Source organism: Hyaena hyaena, unplaced genomic scaffold (genome assembly GCF_003009895.1).
Source record: "Hyaena hyaena isolate Hyena2069 unplaced genomic scaffold, ASM300989v1 scaffold_494, whole genome shotgun sequence".
NCBI classification, from domain to species: Eukaryota; Metazoa; Chordata; class Mammalia; order Carnivora; family Hyaenidae; genus Hyaena; species Hyaena hyaena.
In genome coordinates, this window is record NW_024081126.1 from 1,385,113 (window position 1) to 1,404,555 (window position 19,443).

Below are 19,443 nucleotides of genomic sequence, written 5' to 3' on the forward strand. Positions count from 1 at the left end.
TTTTTATTTATTTCTAGGAGAGAGAGAGACAACGTGAGCAGGGAAGGGTCAGAGAGAGGGAGTCACAGACTGAAACAGGCTCCAGGCTCTGAGCTGGCAGCCAGCACAGAGCCCGACGCGGGGCTTGAACCCACGAACCGCGAGATCATGACCTAAGCGAAAGTCGGACGCTTAACCGACTAAGCCACCCAGGTGCCCCCCCTATGTTTTTTTTCAAGCCCAGCTATTAATTTTACAAAAATATGGAACGCTTCACTAATTTGCGTGTCATCCTTGCGCAGGGGCCATGCTAATCTTCTCTGTATCGTTCCAATTTAGTATATGTGCTGCCGAAGCGAGCACTTTCTCTGGCCATGGAAGTCCACCTGACGCATGGGTGAGGCAGACCAGAAACGCCCAGGTGGCAACCCCTTCCAGGAGCCATTCTCAACCAGTGACTGAGAAAAGTTGGTGGGAACATGCTGAACTGTATTCTACATAGAATCCTTGGGAAGGACTAGTCCCCTGTTCTTTATAGTGCTAACCTGAAATCACCTGCTAAATCACCTCCTGTCTCACATCGTCGTCTCAGGACATGTTTAGGGAACTCAACCTACGGTATCTATCAAAGGCCCAATTTCACCCATTTCACCACCTTTATCCTAACAACTCATACCACCAATCACTTAGGGAGCAATAAGTCTCCTAAAAACATCAGCCTAAGATGGAAATGGAGCACTTAATTGCCTTCTTCCTTCTAGCTTATGCTTGATACAGCCCCACCTGCATCCCCATTCCCACCTCACTCCCTCCCTCACCCTGCCCTCCCACCTGTAAACTACCAGTCTTTCTGGAAACTATAGCCATTGCCGATTCTTGTTCTAAAAAATAGTGAAGCTGTAGTGATAAAATAACAGATGGCAAAGATAGGTACATATCAACTTCCTGCATACAACCTTTCTTAATTCACTAAGACCAGAATTTCTGAGGAACATCCGGAAATCCAGACATTTCCTTTGATTGTTGCAGCTATGATAAAAGTACACAGAGCAGATCTCTGATTCTACACCCCCCACCCACTCTTCCCCCCACGCCAAGATAATAAATTGTTTAAAATACTTTGCTTTAACTCTTATGATATATTGCTTCTGTTATTGCTTTCTATTTATACCTCTAGTCCAACAGTTCCTGGAACTGTTGATGCATAAAGCTTAAACCAACTGCTCCAGTTCTGAACAAAACTGACAGCTCTCTCTGGGTTTGCTAATTAGGAAAATCTTTAAGCAAAGAACTGGGTAAAAAGAGTTTTGATTATTCACTTCTAAGCAGTACCTTTTGATCTCAATCAATAAGAGCTATTACCCCTCTGATTTGCCCTGAATGTTTTTGTATTCCAAGATGATCATTCTTTATGCTCTTTGTTCAGTGGGAACCATAGCTGTGCTGTGAGCTGCATTTACTGTCTTCACCAGCCATTTATGTCCCCTACTCACGTGGTTTTGGACAGACCAGTGACATTGCAGGGTTCTCCAAAGCAAGATTCCAGGCCACCTGTATCAGCACCAAGTGGGGCAGTGGTTCAGATTCATTAGGCCACCCTCAGCTGACTCAGTGCAACTTTGGGAAGAGGCCCAAATGATTATTAGGTGCAAATTAAGTTTGGGAACAACAGATTTGGGTGTTCAGATTTGACCCGAGGGTTTAGACTGTGAAACTCAAACTAAGTTTTCCTTTTCTCTCCCAAGACTGAATTCATGGCTTTGCCCTCTGTAGTTGGCCTTAGCTAACTAAGCTAATAAGCTTTTGTGCTAATGCCATTCCTAGGAATGACAAAGATACACACTAATCCCTTCTGCTGGAAAGTGAAAAAAGAAAATGAAAAAGATTGTTTTCAAAGAGTAAAATACACCCATGTTTTCTAATGGAAAAAATATGACTTGTATAAGTGTCACATTTTACCGGGCAGAAGGATGGCTCCTATTTTCATGATTTTGATAGAGTATCCCTCTGAGAGCAGATCTTTGAGGAAAGAAGCTCTAGTTTCCTGACTTCAATGTTGGAGAAAAATGAAGGAGACTGCTTTGCATTTGTATTGAGGAAGAAATATTCTTACTTCTATTTTTTTTTTTCTAAAATCAGTGTTTTGGGGATATCTACAGTTCATATCTCGTGTGGTCTTCTGTAAACGCCCTTGGTTTTTCCATCTGTCAAGATGCTATTAAGTAAATTCAGTCTCTTTAGAAATAATCATTGTTTCCTGGCCCTCAGTTTGGAAGGATTTCCAAAGAAGATGACAGAAGTTTGGAACAGAATCACCCTTGGCATTGTCATGACAGGATTCATTAGGGGCATATAGAGTAGTCTGGCTTAAAGAGGAGGGGGTTTACTCTGGGATCCCATAGTGAACATGTTTGTAGATGTCAACTAACCACTGTGAGAAAGCATACATAACTCTGGTGAGGAAATAAATACTTTCTTACTGGAGTCGGGAACCCATTGTAGGCTCAGTTGATCTCAGTAAGAACAGAACAATAGTGATGTCTTTTAGAAACTCTTAGCTTTCAGAGCAATGTGGAAAGTATTCATCTTTTGATGAAGTTCACATTTGCCATTGATAGGAGATGGCAGCATGTGGCATTTTCCCATAAATATTTGTTATTGTTCTTTGGATGTTGCGCCGTATCCTTATAGCCATGTAAGGACATCACAAAATGTTATTGTTTGCGGCTTTGTATTGCTGACTAAAGTCTTTATGTCAGCACTGGCTCTGTATGAGAGAGGTTTATGGTAGGAGTTAATTCATAGAAATATGCCTGATGTAAAGCGTATGAGGTCTTGCACTCTGAACCAGTTTACAAGCTCTGCTATCTTTCCAGTCTGATAAGTTATACACTCCCTATGCTACAGCTCCCTATCTCTTTATGCCTAGTCAAAAACTTTCTACAGCAGAAGATGTGGAAGTGTTCCTTCATCACTTGAATACCTGGCAACATAAATGAGTAATATTTTGCACAGCTTTTCTGTTTATGAGTCATTGACCCAAGGAGCATAAACCAATTTTTCAGTTTTTAAATTATTTGAACCTTTTGTTACTCTCCTCCTAATTAGTGTCCATTGTGTTTCAAAACCCATTTTTATGTATTAATAGAAAAAGTATTAAATGAAACCATAGAAACCTCTGGAGGAGAAAGAGTTCTATTTCTTTTTTAAAAACAAGTAACTTACTGAACTTCTTTTCTACTGAAATCAAAAGCTTCAACTTTAATAGTTAGAAATTAATACTTGGTAACTTTTTTAAAGCATTTTAGTGTCTTTGAACTTCTACCTCGACATGTAGTCTGCCAACTCCATGAAAAGAATTATTTAAATCAATCAATCAAAAATCCTTTTTAACAGGTTTATAGATCTTATACATGTTTTAAACTTTCTGTCTTACTCAATAGTTAGTTTTCTGAAGTGTTACATTAAAATACCCCTTTTGGAAAGCAGTTTCTATGTCTCCATAGCGGATATCATAATTGAATTGATTTTTGTTTTGTTTGGGTTTTTTGGCTTGGGTTTTTAAAGCATCAACTTTGAGGGTTTGTGCTTCAATTTTATCTGAAACCCATCCAGGGAACGCCAGCTGAATTTGATAATCTATAAACCCTTGTCACTGAAGACGGTCTGTGGATCAGCGTCATCAGCCTCACCTTGGGGCTTGTGAGAGTCAGAGTCGCAGGCCCCACCCAGACCTCCTGATTCAGAATCGGTACTTTTTTTAATTTTAAGTTTATTTATTTATTTGGGGGGCAGGTAGGGGCAGGGAGAGAGGGAGAGAGAGAATCCTGCGCAGGCTCTCTGCTGTCAGTGGAAAGCCCAATGCAGGGCTCAATCTCATGAACCCGTGAGATCATGACCAGAACCAAGATCAAGAGCTGGACATTTAACCAACAGAGCCACCCAGGCGCCCCCAGAATCTGTACTTTCACAAGATTTCCCGAGTGATTCTTGTGCACATTAAAAATGAGAAGCTCAATTCTGACCTAATCCTTCCACTTCTGGCAGCATTTCCAAATTAAACGAAGTTAATGGCTTGGTCTTAAAAATTTAAAAGATACCATAATAATCAGGAGATAGTAAATCTTTAAAGTAAAAGGCACCACGATGATTGTGTCTACTGCTAAGAGTCCTACTAACAGCTCAATCTGTGCTTAAGGTTTTAAGTGCTGTGGTGTTGTCCTGGGGACCCCTCCCCACCCCATAATGGCACTAGACAAAGGGACAGAATGTGTGTGGAGAGGGAGCTCACAGGCAAGAAGAGAGACATGCAGGTAAACATGGAAATCGGACACCCTACTGACCATAGGATATGGAAGTAACAAAGGGAGTGCTTAACTCTGGGTGGAAGGAGGCGCACAGAACAGAACAGGAAGCCTTCTTAGAGATGACTCGATTTCAAGCATTTCACCTCCTGGGCAAGTCGGAGAATGTTCCAGGCAGACAGGCATGAAGCGAGTGAGACAGATAAATATCTCTAAGGAAATTCACATGGCTTGGTTTTGGTGAACATGAGGTATGTGCGAGTAACGGGGTGGGGGTTGGGCAGCAGGTGAGAGACAGTCCAATGAAGCAGAGGGAAGTGAGGCTGGTTAACAGACACAGTACCATCGGGTGCTAAGGAGCTTGGCTTTTGTCAAAGGGAGCCTGAAGAATGTTTGAAAGAGGAAAGGCACAGCTAGCTGGTTGTTTTTATTTATTTATATTTTTTAATTTTTTTTTTATGTTTTATTTATTTCTAGGAGAGAGAGAGAGACAGTGTGAGCAGGGGAGAGTCAGAGAGAGAGGGAATCACAGACTCTGAAACAGGCTCCAGGCTCTGAGCTGGCAGTCAGCACAGAGCCCGACGCGGGGCCCGAACCCACGAACCGTGAGATCATGACCCAAGCGAAAGTCGGACGCTTAACCGACTAAGCCACCCAGGCGCCCCTAGCTGGTTGTTTTTAAAAGGGCATTCTGGACGCTGTGTGGAGAATAGACTGGAGGCAGATGGAGCAAGAGAAGAGTCAGGGAGACCCGTCTGGAGGAGGCTGCAAAGGCCTGAACAAGAGACAGTGATTGGCTGGCATGAGGTGATAGCCGCGGGGAGGCGTAGCTCAGGATAGAATCCAAAAATAAAGAGGAAGACTTTCTTTTCTCTCTGCCCCTACCCTGTCCTTCAAATCTTTGAAGACACTGTTCTTTGTTGAGTCTTTGCTTATTCAGAGCAAACATTTTCTGGTCTTTGAATTGCTACTTTTCAGACATGGCTTTGCATCTGTCTACAAATACCTCGGTTTATTTATATCCCATAAGCACTGTAGTGCCAAGAGTTAAGAAAAGGTAAAGTTAAGTGGGGAAAAGGAACTAAAAATTACTGGGTGCCTAGTGAAACGGGTCAGGTGCATCATACACATTGTCTCATTTACTTCCCACAATCCTGCAAAGTAAGTATTATTACCTGTTGTAGACATGAAAAGAATAAGGCTTAGGGGGCTAAGGATCTCCTGGTGATTTATTGGCTTCTGCTAGTAGAATCTGAATTTGTACCTAGAGATCTGTGATTCACATATTAAACTGCCTGCACAAGGATGCTTGGAGAAGTTTAAATCACCACCATCCCCCCACCCCCCATGGTTTGTTGAATGTACAGGTGCCAATCAGTGGCCTTCTGTGACTACGTAACTTGTCTATTGAACAAGTTAACCAGAACCAGAAGATAAGCAGAGAAGACCCCCCGAGTGGCCAGGTAGATGACACAAAGTCCAGATTCTCTGTGAGGAAGGACCTCACATGCAGAGCTTATTTTCTTTGTCTGTACATAATTCTCTCAAGCTGGGCCATATGTTTTTGCAGCCCACAGACAATTAGAAACAGCAAATTAAGAATGAGTGGGTATCAAGTGAGAGCTAATAGCTGACAAACTGACATCAAGGGAAGAGATGGAAAAATGTAAAGAGCCATAGATATAAAAAGGCAAGAAGCTGAGGTAATAGATTTGGTCACTGATAGAGAGGCAGACAGTCCCACTGATTTTACTTGTCCTCCAGGGCATGACTGTATTACAGCACAAATGATAAACCCTAAGAGTCAATGTGAACCTTATCTCCCACCCAACGGAGAGAGCCTCAATATAACGTGTGGTGTCAGAGCACCATTTCTGCCTTTAATTGAGCCATTTCAGTGGTATGATAATGTGGATTTCTTCTCTGGTTAGCAGTTGTTGACATGTATAGAAGATGCTTATAGTCTGCTAAGCAAAATCTCTTTTAGTAACACCCACCAATTGGTCACCAGTGCTTTTTGACATGATAATCATCCAAGTATTGGGAGGTCCCTGTCGCCAGTGTGGAGTAGTGACCAGAAACTCCAGGACTTGGTCTTAAAAGAGCTGCTGCCTCCTCATTTCTCACTTTCTTTCAAGTCTGCTCTGACTCCCCCTCTGCCAGAACAGTCCCATGACAGTACTTGTGAATCTCAGGAAATAAAATACCCTGTTTCTTAAGTGTTTATTTTATTATTTCCTTTGAGAGGGGGAGAGAACCCCAAGCAATCTCTGTGCTGTCAGCGCCAAGCCTGACATGGGACTTGAACCCATGAACCGTGAGATCATGACTTGAGCAGAAATCAAGAGCTGGATATTCAACCACTGAGCCACCCACACACCCTAGGAAGTAAAATATTCTATAGTCACTTTAAGTAGTCAATACAGACCCAATCCTGTGGTGTAGTGTCTAATCAACTATATTCATTGCTCCTTCAGTATTCATTAGAAGTAGCTCTTCTTCCTGGCCTCCACCCTCTTGCTTTCACCATTGAGTGGCAGCCTTTTCCACTCTGTTCTTGCTCATCATCCCAATTCTGTAACTGCTGTCTCTAGCTCTAAGCAAGGAGAGGAAGAAGATTTGAAGGGGAACAGTAAATTTCCTACTTGACTTGGTACCACCACTCTGCCCTGGCTCGTAAGTCTCAAGTGCAATAAATCACCTGGAGATCTCCTTAAAACAAAGATGTTGGGGCACCTGGATGGCTCAGTCAGTTAAGCGTTCATCTTCAGCTCAGGTCATGATCTTGCAGTTCATGAGTTCGAGCCCCGTGTCGGGCTCTGTGCTGACAGCTCAGAGCCTGGAGCTTGCTTCAGATTCTGTGTCTTCTTCTCTCTCAGCCCCTCTCCCACTCACACTCTGTCTCTCTGTCTTCCAAAAATAAATAAACATTAAAAAACAATAAAATAAAACGAAGATGCTAATTAGGTAGGTGTGGAGTGAAATTTGAGATTCTGCATTTCTAATACCCTCCCAGGTTATATTGGTGGTATTAGACTATGGACTTTGCTTGCTTTGGGTAACAAGCATTTAGCGATTCCCTTTTGGGTCCACTCACTGCAATTCTTTTAATGTAGCTAGTTAATGCAATTTCTTTAATTCAGCTAGCTCTTTCAAGTACAGTAAAACCTTTGTGAGCACAATTCCTTCTGGAAACATGCTTGTAATCCAAAGCACTTTTATATCAAAGCAAATTTCAAGAACGTTTGGCTATCATCATGTGATGTTTGGCATCACTTATCATTCGTATTTGCAAGACATTGCTCATTTATAAAGTTAAAATTTATTAGAAATGTTTGCTTGTCTTGCAGAACACTCGCACAACAAGTTACTCCCAATCCGAGCTTTTACTGTAAAGGGCCTGAGGGTACACATCATTATCTTTTAGTACTGGTGACCCTCATCCTGATGGGCTACTGCCTGTGTGACAATACCTTTCAATATGACTTCAGGTTCAGTTTTGAGAGGTAATTCATCTAGTCCCTATGACCTTCCTGAAACAGATACAGTTATTTCCTAGACAGCTTTTTGGGCTGCGGTAGAGCACTGTGAACTTTCCAAATGACAGGCATCAGTCCCTCTGCCTTCTAGATGTAGGAGGTGCTTATAGAGCTCTCCCCACAGAGGTCTGGAGGTCCACACACTAGGCTTGGGATTGGAAAGAGGGGACTGAAACTGGCAGTATAGCTCTCTCCAAAGAATTTGCTTCACATGTTATCCCTCCTCATCCAACAATCTAGGTTTTTAAAATTCACAGTCTGGGTGAAAGACCATGTATCTCATAACTAGTCTAGATATTTCTTTTAAAAGTTTGCATCTTGGGGGTTCAGGTTAAGCATCCAACTCTTGATTTTGGCTCAGGTAATAATATCACAGTTCATGAATTTGTGCCTCATGTCGGGCTCTGCACTGGAGCCTGTTTGGGATTCTCCCTCTCTTCCTCTCTCTCTGCCCCTCCTCCACTCATGCTCTCTCTCAATCTCTCTCTCTCTCTCTCTCTCTCTCTCTTTCAAAATAAATACATAAACTTAAGAAAATAAAAATTTGCATCTTGGTCATTGCTCTTACAGCTAAATTTTTTATCTCCTAAACTATAGTATACTTTATGTTTTCTCTTCTTTGTGACAAATATCTTGTTTTCACATATAGTTTCTGAACATTCACCATTTTCTAGATGCCTTTTCATTTGTCAGTATGCTACCTGAAATATGTAACTAGAGTCAGACATATTATTCCACATAGAGTCTGGCCAGACCAGAGTTCATTGGGGTGGTATTTTTCTGTTTTTGACAGAAATGCTCTTGAAATTAATGCTCTTGGCATTTTAATATTTATGGAAGAGAAAAGGAAAAAATCAATGATAAGTATGTAATCTTGAGCTGGGTCACATGTAAAATTGATACAGTATTAACAAAAAGTGAAGAAATTAAGATGATATGGGAGGGAAGGTAGTTCCATTTTAGACCTATAGAGTTTGAGATGCCAGTATGATACCTATTTGGAAATGTTCAGTAGGCATTAAGAAATTAGAGACTGGAGCATTTTGAAATTTAAATCTAGAAATAGGGAGTTGGGGTTTATCCTGATAAAGATAATATCTGAAGTCTAGAGAATAAAGGATGTATATCAGTTAAGCTTAGAGGAAGAAAGTAGCCAGTTCAAGCCTAAAGATGATGAAAGTTCATATAGAAGATATTCTCCAGAACTGGATATTTGCCTATGTGGCTCAAAATATTTCTACCCACCTGGGGTGCCTGGGTGGCTCAGTTGGTTAAGCATCTGGCCCTTGATTTTGGCTCAGGTCATGATCTTGCGGTTCATGGGATCGAACCCCATGTTGGGCTCTGCACTGGCAGTGTGGGGTCTGTTTGGGAGTCTCTCTCTCCCTCTCTCTCTGTCCCTCCCCTGCTAGCTCTTTCTCTCTCAAAATAAACAAACATTTTTTAAAAATTGATTATATTATTTCTTATTATATGGTATATTATCTATAGTGAAAGGAGGGGGAATGGCAATTTTGCAGTAAAGCAAGAAGAAATGATCAATGGAAATTTATTTTAAAGGATATTCACAAATCTTTATGCATTTTTCTATTTCAAGAATGTACCTTTTTACTTGAATCTGGTATCAAACATCCAAACTTCAGAATACAAATACCCAATATAAGTTTTGTTTTATTTTTTAAATTTTTATAAATAAAATACTAAGATTACCACAATATAACAATTTAGCAATTGCATCATATAATAAGTTTAATAACTGCATAGCCATAGAGGTATATGTTTATGTTTGGGTGTATATGTAGAGTAAGAGTACATTATTACCCAGTTAACTTCAACTCTCATAAGCTGTCTCTTGACTATATAAGCAGACTAGTGATATATGAATTATACATACATGATCTTTACATTATAGTAATAAGTTCTGAATATTTTTTCTTCAGACTTTTATGTCATTTCAAGATAACCCTTGATATGTGGCATAATTCAATGGCATCATTACAGGTGAGAACTTTTTAGCATTATACAAGCTCCATGAATTGGTAATGTTTGGTAGCTTTTCACATTGACTAAAAATGCAAAGATGGAAATAGGAATTCTAAGGACTCTTTAGGAGGGCGTGGGGATATACCAGAGATCACAACATGTACCACAAACTTGACTTTAAATAGCCAAGTTTCTATTTTCCAAAATTAGTCATTCCCAAATACCACAGTAAGCATTAAAAACGCATATGGTGAGAGCTGCATGAGCCAGTGTTTGGTCAACTAGAACTCTCAGACAGTTTGAAAAATTATAGCATAATAATTAATATCTGCAATCCTGACCATCAGGATAAAAGTCTTAGCTACATTTCTTATATGTCTACTGCATGGCAGAAGTTTTAATATAGTTTATAATGTAATATTTTATTTTATTTAAGTAACAACAGAATTCTATGAAAAGCATTGTATTATCCCAATGTTACAGATGAAACAAATGCTTTTCAGGGGGGTTAATTTAATTTTTCCAAGACCAAATGGTGAGAAATAGATATCTTTGTGTTCTCCTATCTCCCAGGATCACTTAAGTTCCAAAATGTGGTCATGTGCTCATTTTTGGTAAGCTAGTAATCTATATTTGATCTGTCCTTATAAAATAGTGTACTTCATTTTCAATCATGTTAGATAAGAATACTAGATTTATGTATACTGGTTGCTCCCTTTATACAAATGTAATGCCACCATGGGCAATAGAATAGGTGCTGCAAGTTATTTTTTCTAGTGGAATTGTGTGTAGTTATCCATCCAGTGTCTAGCCATCTTCCTATTAGAGTCCCCTAGTGACCAATAAGCTTCTTTTTTAAAAGTTTGTATTATTTATTTTGAGAGAGAGAGTGAGAGAACTAGAGAGAGAGAGAGAGTGCACATGAGCCAGGGAGCAGCAGAGACAGAGAGGGAGAGAGAAAATCCCAAGCAGGCTCCTCACTGTCAATGCAGAGTCCATCGTGGGGCTCAATCTCAAGAACCATGAGATTATGACCGGAGCCAAAATCAAGAGTTGGAGGTTTAACTGACTGAGTCACCCAGGTGCCCCAAGACCAATAAGCTTCTTAAGATGGACGTCTGGAGCTAATACTGGAAGTAATCAGCAAAGTTAAATAATTATCTCAGCGACTCCCTGTACCAGCTCTCCCTCCCTCCCTCCCTCCCTCAGGTGCATAGTGGCACATGCATGTGCGCACGAAGGAGAAGGGTTAGGATTTATAGATAACATAGATTTGGGATAGATTTAGAAAGTGGAATCTGTAGAATCAACCATTTGTCATCACGGAATGTTTCCTAGATGTTTACCTGATGCCGTTTCCTGATACATCCTGAGTCCTCCTACTTCCGCTTGTTTCCACCCTAGTCCTTTCTGGACTCACTAGCATCCTAACCAGTCTCCTTGTTTCTACTCTTGCCCTCAGCCACCCCCAATCCATGTTCCGCAAAGCAACCAGAGTGTTCCTAAAATCCAGATCTCATCACCTCGTTTCTCTGCCTAAAATCTTGTCTTGGCTGTCCACTTAGGGACTGTCAGATTTGACCCCTGCTTAGATCCACAGTTGGCTTCATCCTGAGCTTTCTTTACTCAAGGTGCGCAGGCTTTCTTGTGATGTCTCTAACTTGCTAATCTCCACTCAGCCTCAGGGTGTTAGGGCTTGCTCTTCCCTTAGTTGGGAATGCATCTTTTCTCCCTTTTCACTTTGATTAACCATACTATCGGACTTAGTCTAAATGTTAATTTCTTAGGCGACTTTGCACGATACATAGAGTAGGCTAGGCTATTCAGTTACCCTCACAGCACTGTGTCACTTTCGTAGTATGCCCCAAACTCTCCAATTTAATTAAAAAATCCTATGTTATTTCTTATTAAAGTTTGTCTTTTGTAATTAATTGTTAACTTCATAAGAGTGGAGTCTTTCTCATACACTACTATTTCCCCACCTCCTTAGTACATTGCCTGACCTTTGTCAGCACACAATAAATTTTCTGTAAAAATTTTTGCTTATGCTTACAAATATCAAGCTTTTCACCCTTTAATCCCACAAGATGATTATGGCCTATGTCTTAGAAATGGCTGCAAGTACTGTGGGTTTGAATATTTTAATAGCAAGGATTTGGCCCAATGAACTCAGGAATTCATCACTAAGGCTGATACACCATTATCAACTGGACCTTGAATTTATGTTTGATCACCTACCAATTATGTCACTTATTGATGGTTAAATAATGAAGCCCAGGACTTAGAAATGGGAGATGGTGAAGAAGAATCAGGGAAAAGGCAGCAAAAAGCCATAAATGTAGGAGGAAGGTAGTATAAAACACTAAGAAATGATACCAGGTAGGGGGCTAAAGAGAGAGAAATTACATGGATAATTATGTAAGGAAGAAAAGTATTTTCTGAAAAGAAATCCATTAAATAGCTTAGAGGGTTAAAGATAATTTTTAGCAAGTTTAGATTGGAAAAGGTTACTGAGAAAATTCAACAATTTTCTTTTTGTCAATCTGTTTTGCTGTCTTTTTTTAAATTTAGTTTTTTAACTTAAAGTTTATTTACTTATTTTGAGAGAGAGAATGAGTGAGGTAGGGGCAGAGAGAGAGGGAGAGGGAATTCTAAGCAGGCTGTGCACCGTCTGCACTGTCAGTGCAGAGCCCCGCATGGGGTTCAGACTCAGGAATTGAACTCAGGAAGCCTGAGATCATGACCTGAGCTGAGATCAAGAGGCAGATGCTTAACTGACTGAGCCACCCGGGTGTCCCAGCACCTACCTACCTACCTTTCTTTCTTTCTTTCTTTCTTTCTTTCTTTCTTTCTTTCTTTCTTTCTTTCTTTCTTTCTTTCTTTTTCTTCCTTCCTTCCTTCCTTCCTTCCTTCCTTCCTTCCTTCCTTCCTTCCTTCCTTCCTTCCTTTTCTCCCTTACTCTCTCTCCCTCCCTCTCTTACTTCCTCCCTTCCTTCCTACATATCTTCCCCTCTTGAGCAATTGATATCCTACTCATGAGAGTGGAATCATTTTACAAGCGCTGGGATAAAGGTCAAGGCACAGACAATGTTAATAGAGTAACAGGAGTTTCAGTTAGGTAATTTGCTGGTAACACCTTTGGTAAACAAATGTGAGAATAATACAAAGTGTTTATCACGGCAGTGAGTTTTTAATCAAATCCATTCACTAAGAAAGCTGTAAAATAATTTGCAAAGTGCTTTGAGATAATGAGACACTATATAAACACAATCTTATCCTAGCAACTGAAATTGTAAAGCTATTTGTTTGAGAAAATTCCAACTCTAGTATTTTATTTCCCTTGAATGATGACAATAGATTGATTTATGAAACCAAATGTTTCTTCACTTGGATGAAATGATTCTATGTCTCTTTAAGTGATTAGCTGTTAGAAGGGGATGGATACTGCTAGCTATAAGCTTTGCTTTTGCATTTCATTTAAAAATTTTTGAGATCCAAAAGAGAATTTTGTGAATCACATCTGGTGCGCAGGACACAGATGAGTGTTATGCCTGTGATTTGCTCTTGAATCATGCATGTGCCAAAGCACATGTAACACAGTATTCCTGAAGAGAATGAGTGTGCTTTTTATTGTAGGGTGTTAAAAGGAAAGAGCTACTGGCTTGGTAAAAGTGAGAGAGAGGAAGAGGGAGAGAAAGAGAGAACACAAACAAAAATCCCGGCAACACCTAAAACTTGATACTCTCAATAACATGATATATTATTGGAGGTAAGCAGAGATTTCTAACATACTGCCTTTAATGTTAATTTCTGTAATCAAAAGAAGAACTTCGTCATTAAGACTCCCAGTTTGGTTACCTTTTGTGTAACCTGTCTACTGGGGGCACTTGGCTCAACGGGAGGTCTTCAAGGTTCAGGAACACCATAAACCTAGACTGTAGTTCTCACTATGACTTACTATGCTAAAAGGCCATGGCTAATGCTTCTCAGGGCCATCATGAGTTTATCTGCTAGTTTATAGTATGCTGAAAACTATTGGGAAGGAGAAGACCTCATCAAACTTTTATTAGATGTCTAACGGGGGCTGCAGATATTTTCAACATAGTTCACAGAACCAGAGACCCACCTATGCTCACATTGCCTGAGGTTTTGAACTGGCCATCATGGTGTGTTAAGAGGATGCCACATTTAGTAAAGAAATACGCCCCATGACCTCACCGGAAATGGAGTATCCATGGAGGTTTAACCCCATGTATTGTCCTTTAATCAAGACTCTGTCCTAATGTCCTGGTTTCCTGTTGTAACTTTAAGAGAATTAAACAGGAACTATTAATTACATTCAGTGTCAATTAAAATTACAACCTGCTATAATCCTACTAACTGAACATATGGATGGGATAAGCTACTCACAGCTTCACTACTAGCCTGCTTCTCCACTATCAGTTAGCTAATCATGAAGTACACACACACATACATATACTTTTTTTCCCTCCTAAATTCTCAAGTTGACAGTGATTTAAAGACTTGGCATTTGTTCTTGCTTTATCATGGATACTTACAGGTTTTAAAACCTGAAGCATTTAAAAAAAAAATTGATGCCCAGCACCTACTCTTACAGAGTCTGAGTCAGCTGGGCTGGAAGATGCAGGACCTGGGTATTCCTATATTTTAAAATGTGGTTGTTATGAGAGCCCAAGGTTGAGAAGAACAGTTAAATGCTACTGTAGTTCTTTTTCCCAGTCACATTAGTAAGTAGGCTTTGCCATGATAATTTTGCATATCCAGAAATTCACAGTCAGTTTAAAGCTAAAATTTGAACCCATGTCTTTAGGATTCTTAAGTCTTTGCTTTTCTCATCAGTTCACAATTCTCCAGACTTCCAGTGAAATCAAAGAATTTTCATAGAAAGATGCTCATAACTATTGAGAGAGAAAGGGAAAAGAAAATTCAATTATAGCAGTTAGGCTAAAAATAGAAGATTTATTTAAGGCTTAGCAAATTCTCTGAAGTTTTACATGTTTGCCACGATGTTGAAAGCTTAATGTATCTTACTTGGTTACATAATGTCACATTGAAAAAGCTAGCACTGAGGTATTAAGCCCTCTCCCCCCCATCCCTACCCCCCCCCCAACTTGCCTAGCATGTGAGCTTTGAAAACAGGGCACAAAAAGGTGTTTTTCCACTTGCATTGTAACTTTATAGAAAACAAAATTATTTAAACCCCATTTTTCTCTGACATTCGGTCCTTTCATAAAACATGGACAATATGAATGGTTTTGTGCCTACCATTACTATGGTCAGCTATCTCCTTTGAATCTCTCTGGTCCTCATTTATGTCTGACAGGGAGAAGAGAAGGATGTTGAACAGGCGAAAGATTCTCACGGGCATCTTCTCACTACTGCATCCTCATGACACAAATAATTTTCCAAATGTAAAAGTCTAAGTCTGAGCCTTAGGTAGGTCAGTTTCATCTGAGATCAAGCACGATGCTGTTTTTCCATCCTTCCCATTTTCATTTTCTGTCTTTGGCAGAGCCTCCGATAGCAGATGTAGTAAGAATGTGTAGAGCCGCCAAGATGCTTAATCAAGATCCTGTGACTGTTGTGGCTGTCACCTCAAACTTCGGATTCAGAAACACAACTTTATCAACCCATCCACAAATGATGAGGCTCTTGAGGGGAAGAATAATTTGTATTGACAAAACTCACAAACAATTTAATTTATAAATCATGATGCCAATTTGTTAAATTACAGCAACTCAAGAACAGTTTGCTCATTGGATCCTCTTCTTTTTTGCTGTTTATTCTTTCGATAACGACTACTTGAATGCTTTTTTCTTATGAGGTATTCTTCCCATCAGGCTGATCTTTACACGGTAACAGATTATAAGCCAGAAATGATCTTGATTATTGATAACCAAGGGCAGAATCCCACTTAAGCTTGTTTGAATTAAAAGGAGGTTTATGGTAAAATAATAGACATTCAAAAATGAAGTATAGGAATGGAGTAAAGTGAAAAGTTAGTAGGCATCTCTTTCTCTCTCTTTCAGTCTTGCACTCTCAGACTGAGTGGTCTCATGTCTACACGTCTCTGCATCTCAGCCCTCGTCTGGGCAACCTTCCTTTGGTTGCACACAGCCTAGCATGGCTGTCATGCAACATGATCGCCAATTCAGAATGTACGAGACCTCACGGCCAGCAGCAGCGCCCATCCCCACACAATCTGCACAGTCTCTAGGCTTCTTATTTCATATTTTCTTGGAAAGACTCTGACTGATGCAGCCTCATCTATGATTGTTTCCCCAGGCCAGGTGTCTAAGTCCAGCCCAGTCATGAACTATATATACCTGATGCAGAACTACCCCTCCTCTAAGGGCTGGAGGTTTGATTTTAATGGAGAGCATGCTGGTGGAAGACAATGAGAAAGCATCTAATATATTGATTGGTGAATGTGAAGCCCTTTTTAGGCATTCTCCTGTTGGGTATAGGAGCATTCAGGGTGAGGACTGTAGGACTGAGACCAAACTGATGGGGCATTTGAAGGGCGTGTCCTTTCTTCATGCCATAGAAGGAAAAGTCAGGGAGACAGAGCCAGGAGAAAAGGGGCAGAACCCCAGAGGTATCCATACCTCCAGAGTATATAGTTAAAGTGAAACCCTATCATTCAGAGACCTCTTTAAGCGGCTCTTCCTCTCCTGCTCCATAGAACAAGCACCTGCAGTGCATTTGGAAGACAGGTAGGACAATACCAGAGGAAGAAGGTGAAACCCACAGAAGGAAAGGAACTGAGGCTTTCTGGAAAGAAACCTGAACATTGGGTATAGCAGGTTGAAGAGTGGCCCTCAAAAGACATGTCCAAATCCTAAACTCTGGTACTTGGGAATGTGCTCTTATTTGAAAATAAGATCTTGGCCAATGTAAGTAAGGTAAAGATCTCAAGATGAGACCATCTTGGATTATGGTGGGTCCTAAACCCAATGACAACATATGTTCTTTAAGAGACAGGAAGGGAGAAAACACAGAGGAACAGAGGGAAGAAGACCATGACAAGTTGAAGGCAAAGATTGGGGTTATGCTGTCACAAGCCAAAGAACACCAGGGGCCACCAGAAGCTGGGAGAAGCAAGGGAGGATTCTCCTGCTTCAGAGGGAGCACAGGCCTTTATTTCAGACTTTTGGCCTTCAGAACCGTGAGAGAATAAATTATGGTTGTTTTAAGCCAACAAGTTTGTGGTAATTTGTTAAGGAAGCCCTAATGAACAAATATATTAGGCTTATGACAGGCAGAGCTCTTCTGGGAAGTGGAGTCTGAGCCAAGAGAGATAAGAATCAGGCACCTCAGAGCATGCCTCAGCTTTCTTCAGTAGCAGCTCCCAGACCATGTACGTAAGTGTGTGAGCCTCTGAGCACTGGGGAAAAGGTGGGGGGTGGGGATCCCACTCTCAGTGAGGACATAGACTCTGTGCCAGATAGGGCAGAGAGGGCTTTTGCTCTGTCTTAAGTTGGAAATCTGTTCTGTGAGATTGTGAAAAGATGACCTAGGTTGACTCCTCACTTTGCCACTGACTGCACACCCACGTGTGAATTCCTCACTGTCTAAGGGCCTCAGGAATAGCAACTTTGCATAAAAATATTGCAGAAGATAGCCTAACAGGCCCTTGTGACTGGGGCACTCTGGTCCTTAGGCCTGTGTGGTTTGGGTAAGGGAAGGCCTAAACCTGTAAAATTTTGACATGTGGCCTGGGTCTTTTAGTTGAATATGCCAGCTTGATGGAGATTAATGCCTCTCCACATGACCCTTCTGGGATAGATTCTTAGACTCAATCCTTTCCATGTCTTAGTTGCTCCCTGGGACCAACAGTTACCTTGGGGGGATTTAGCCTTTGAGTTTCCACATAGTCAATGTCCCTGCCTATCTGAAGCTTTGGGGACATATAGGTCTCCAACCATATAACCCCATAGGAACTTTACTGAATGTCCCTTATGGTATATTTTCTTCTAGTCTCAAACTAATGATGGAATGCTCCAGGTGACTTTGGAGGCTTATGGGAGTGAGCTACAAGTGTCCCACCTGGTATTCTTTTCTGAGAGCACAATTTAGAGCTGTACTCTATAATATGGTAGCCTACCAGCTGAATGTGGTTTTATACATTTAAATTAATTTAAATAAAATTAAATTAAAAATTGAGTATAAGTTGCATAGCCACAATTGCTTGGCAGTCACATGTGGCTAGTGTCTACATACTGGACATTACAGAGAGAGAACATTTCCATCACTGTAGAAAGTTCTAGTGGGTAACACTGTTCTAGATCACTGTCTCAATATGTCTGAGGATCTTGTTAAAATATAGATTCCGATTCAGTCCGTCTGCATTGTTGGCCTGAGATTCTGTAATTATAGCAAGGACCCAGATGATGTCAATGGTGCTGGTTTGTGGGCCACACATGGAAAGGCAAGGACTTACATCACTGTGAATTATTTAGGACCACTGTGTTAACTAACTGTATTCTGGGGCTGGGAGAGGGTAAGAGGGAGGAAGAAATAGAAAGGAGACTGGAATATCTTGATTGGAATAGAGGCTTCATGGAAGAGAAAACCAGAAAGTCACTTGGCTACGTAAGTCAGGCCCTAAATGTCAGCCCAAGGAATACAAGCTTTCCTCTATAGATCAGGCCTTCCAACTAAGATGAGAGATACATTAGTGCAGGGATTGGCAAAATATTTTTTATAAAGGGTCAGATAATAACTATTTTAGGCTTTGTGGGCTATTAGGTTTCTGGCTAATTTACTCAAGTTTGCTGATGTAGCATGAATGCAGCTATAAACAATATATAAAGAAATGAAGGTGGGGGTCCCTGGATAGCTCAGTTGGTTGAGCATCTGACTCTAGATTTCGGCTCAGGTCATGATCCCATAGTTTGTGAGTTTGAGCCCTACATTGGGCTCCACATTGATGGTGGGGAGCCTGGTTCAGATTCTCTCTCTCCCTCTCTCTCTGCCCCGCCTATCTCCCTTCAAAATAAATAAAAATAAACTTAAAAAAATGAAGGTGGCTGTGTTCCATTAAAACTTTGTTTACAAAATCAAGTGGCATATTAGATTTGACCCTTGGGGCATAGTTTACTGACCCTTGCCCTAATGTGTCACAATGGATGAGGGAACATTTGTCAATTAGAATTTCTGTATAACTTAAAGCCTGTTTTGGCTATCCTCATTGTTAGTAATTAGTATCATTACTAATAAGAATAGATGTCCATCCAAATATCATATGTTTGCATGTATAGGAGGATTAGGAGGAACTTGATGGAGGAACAAGGAGGAGAAGAAAGGGGGAAATGGTGGGGGAAAGGGAGAGAGGCAAACCATGAGAGACTCTTGAGTGCTAACAAAAACTGAGGACTGATGGATGTGGGGGGGAGGGAGGATAGGCATGGAGGAGGACACTTGTGGGGATGAGCACTGGGTGTTATGTGGAAACTAATTTGACAATAAACTATTTGTAAAAAAAAATAAAAAATAAAAAATAAAAAATAAAAAAATAAAACATTAAAAAAAAAGAATAGATGTCCATCATTATTATAATTGACCTAATTTCGTTTTCAAAGCAATAATTTCCTAACACATAAAATACATAATTA

The 19,443-nt window shown here is 40.5% G+C and overlaps 1 non-coding gene across 1 annotated transcript; it reads right to left on the reverse strand.

Moving 5' to 3' along the window:
- Positions 1 to 236: 236 nt before the first annotated feature.
- On the reverse strand, positions 237 to 342 carry LOC120246930. The gene has a single exon (XR_005532182.1). It is a non-coding gene; the product is annotated as a U6 spliceosomal RNA (small nuclear RNA).
- Between the last annotated feature and the right edge of the window lie 19,101 nt (positions 343 to 19,443).